The 3,584-nt window shown below is 33.7% G+C and overlaps 1 long non-coding RNA gene across 1 annotated transcript; it reads left to right on the top strand.

Moving 5' to 3' along the window:
• Positions 1–373: 373 nt before the first annotated feature.
• LOC144639994 (uncharacterized) lies at positions 374–3,381 on the top strand. The gene is made up of 3 exons (XR_013568257.1): positions 374–402; positions 771–839; positions 3,342–3,381. It is a non-coding gene; the product is annotated as an uncharacterized LOC144639994 (long non-coding RNA).
• Positions 3,382–3,584: the final 203 nt, after the last annotated feature.

The following is a 3,584-nucleotide window of genomic DNA, read 5'->3' as shown; positions in this document are numbered from 1 at the left end:
CACATCGTTGTAGTATATAAGTAATTAGCTTCAGTAATGACACATTTATTATTTCTTGTTGTAATGTATACTTCGAGTACCCCCCCCCCCCCCCCTCCGGGGCAGCTGGCTCTCTTGAATAAAGGACTTTTGTTTCAATAAGCTAGTGAGCTTGTAAAAGCTGTATCCATGGTTATGGATTTTTGAAACAATATTGTAATTGATAAGAGAAGAAGTATATCCATGGACATAAATCTTGTTGTACTGCCTCTAATTAAGGCATCACTGTTTATAAAGAACAAATTAAATTTAAATTATCAGTGAGAGTACTTGACTGATGACTTACTATAATATTATTTTACAGTTATTTGCTAATTGTTGATTTATCTTTCATAGGCCCGCGAGTACATATCAGCCAAAGAGGTAATAAATAATATAAATTTATAAGTTTCAGAAATAAGCAACCAATAACGCACATGCAAAACATACCACATTTTTCATGTTTAAAAATTTGTGTTTTGGACTTACACATTTAACATTTTAACCATTAGATAGCACTTTTTCATTGTCGTACATGCATATAATAAATATTGCTTTTTAGATCGATTTTTAGTTTTCTCTTTTTACATTGTATGTGTGTTTTAAGTGACAATTTTCTATGAAATGAACTCTGGATTAGTTTTCGACTTTCACTCTAAAAAGTACAGTGTAACGTTAGTTTTAGAATAATCTAATATTGACAGAAAAATTAAAATGTACCGGTAATCACATTTTTTTTATTTTACTTTCAGACAGTGCCTACTCATATTTTGGTCAGTATGATCAAAGAGAGACTTCAGAAAGAAGACTGTATCAGTAAGGTAAAAAATGGAAATAAACATGTAAGACATTTATTTTATTAAAATATTTCAATCAGTATTAATGATTCTAGCTATAGACTGATAAACATAAAATTCTGAAAATAAGCCCTTGGATTATATTTGCATGAGCCTTTGGGGTAGGCTTTTTTGGGAGGAGGGCTTACTTGTGTAATATAGGTGTGGGGGGCTTAATTATTTTCAGAAGGAAATTATTTTGTAAAATGTTTGGGCTTACATATTTTTTAGGTGCAATTACATGTATGTAGAGAGAATCCCACATGGTAAAACTTTCATTTTACTACATGTAAACATAATGAAATGACATCCTACAGTACATCCTACAGTAAGCAACTTCAATGAGTATAGTGTAGGCTAATTTGCAAGGAATTTTGCAAATTAGCCTATACTACAGGGTTAGAAATCAAAGAAATCAAAGTAAATGGATATCTGATTTCCAAGCACATGGTGCTGAAATGATTGATTGGAGCAAGTCGTACAGTCTGCCTTTTCTATGCACTCACGATCCAAACTGCAAATTTTTCAGTTTAAACTACTCCATCGACGAATTTCCACAAACAGATATCTTTTCAAAATTGGGCTGAAATCAAGCGAGCTGTGTTCTTTCTGTGAAAGTTCAACGGAAACCCTACTACATCTCTTTTGGGAATGTCCTCAAGTCAAAATTTTTTGGAACGAAGTAAAAGACTGGCTGGGTACCTCCTCTTGTTTTTCGACAAAAAGTTTCACCCTCCAGTCATGCTTGGGGTTTGTGGAAGACGCTTCCGATCCACTCTTCCACCACGCTCTTTTTAATAAGCAGATATCGCATTTTTTGGGCGAAATCAATGCACCACTGCCCCTCACGTGACCTTTTTGTTAAGAACTTTTTCACTTGCTTGGAAGTAGAAAGACGCTTTTCACTTAAACATGGGCTTTTGACAAAATTTAACAAAAAATGGGGAGCTTTCCTAGCTCGCTGAACAGGAACAATAGCTCTTCTTTATTTTGGACGATTTTTTTTTATTTTCTACTTTAGTCGTCTCCCTTTGCGCCTGGATTTGGAGAGAACAGCGAAATTTCGCTAAAAATATTAGCCGCCATCTAGTTTGTTCTTACCGATATAATAGGAAAAAAAAGAAATATCTTTTTTTCATCAATTAACTTTCCACAACTAAATTAATGAAATAAAAATAATGCATGCTTTAAGAATGAAACAAAATGTTTAATTAGTAAATAGGTGATTATTTTTCTTATCTTTTTTTCCTGTAACTAAGTGTAAGGAAGTATTTAATTTTTCCATGTAATAGTAGCGTTAGTGCAAGTATATGTTGCAGTTAATTTTTGATCTCAGTTAATTTTTATTTTAACTAGTTAGTTTTTTCTAACTAGTTGATTTTTTTTAACTAGTTAAATAATGGGGTTAGGGTAAGGGTATCATATATTTTAAAAAATTAGTGGTTCACCCAACGTTTCCTACGTGGCACAGTGGATAAGGGGTTGGACAGCAAATCCAGAGGTTGAGAGTTCAAATCCAGTGCAGGTAAGTAAAAAAGGAAAAAAAAAGATATAGTACTTAAGGGAGGGGGAAAATAGCAGAAGATAGTAGGGGAGGGTCAGTTCACGTGAGAATGGGGGGGGAGTATGAGATATCTAGGTAGGGGAGGTGTTCTACTTTTTCTACTTATTACCTAGAATAAAAAAAAACTAGTTAGAAAAAAAAACTAACTAGTTAAAATAAAAAATTAACTGAGATCAAAAATTAACTGCAACATTATATGTAAATGAGTGTGTAAATATAGTACTTATGTGTTAGTAAAGTAAATATGTGGAACTGTAAGTAAGGAAGAGTATGTAACAGTAAGTGTAAGTATAATTGTGATAGCATTAAATAAAAAAAAATCGCATCATAGTAACCAGACATTCGATCGGATACGGAAATGGGACTGGGGCGAGAACGAACAAGCAAAACAGGAGGGAGGCATTCGGGTTTCATTGCTATTATATCGATAAAAAAGATTTGGGAGCCTTCTGTTGGAGATACTGAAAACTTGTTGCATCAAGAGAGTTTCGTGATCATGATCAGTTCGGCTAATTGCCATTGAAGTGCTAATGGGGAAGAAACAGTAGGCCATGGTCCACATCTACCATGTGAATACATGTGGAATTTTCTTGCTTGTAGTGTATCAATATTTTTTCTGTTGAAAATATAGGCCATCGTTGACACTGCAAACAGCTTTTAGGGGCTGTCAAACTTGCAAAAGCAATGAACAGTACTCCCTTGTAGTTTTATGTAATATTAATTTGCATACTTTTCCATAAAAGTGTCAATTCAGGAAAATTTTTTTCAAGCCGCACCGTCGATTTCGAGCGAAGATTTTTGGAAAAAAGGTGCGGCTTATCTGCGGGTTTTTACGGTAATCATAACCAAAATTAATGACACTGTACATTTACTAGTCTGTAACGGCTATTCTTTATAAACTGCAATTTGTTTTCTTGTCACAGGGTTGGTTGCTAGAAGCTTTTCCTCAAACAAGAGAACAGGTTGGTCATGTATTCATCTGTTACGATCATAAAAATTATAAAACATTTTTTTTCTGTTTATAAGTGCTCTTTACAGAGATATACAACAGCCGGTATTGTAAGTTGTATGATAAACAATTCAGCATTGCGTAGTATAGTTGGACAATGTACCTCACAGTTTAGTACATTTCTTAGTTAATGTGAAAATACCTTTTGCTGGTCATA

The sequence above is a fragment of the Oculina patagonica genome, unplaced genomic scaffold (assembly GCF_052425735.1).
Source record: "Oculina patagonica isolate OP01 unplaced genomic scaffold, crgOcupat unplaced1618, whole genome shotgun sequence".
Taxonomy (NCBI): Eukaryota; Metazoa; Cnidaria; class Anthozoa; order Scleractinia; family Oculinidae; genus Oculina; species Oculina patagonica.
Note: the sequence above shows the minus strand (reverse complement) of the source record. Positions and strands in the feature narration are given on the sequence as shown.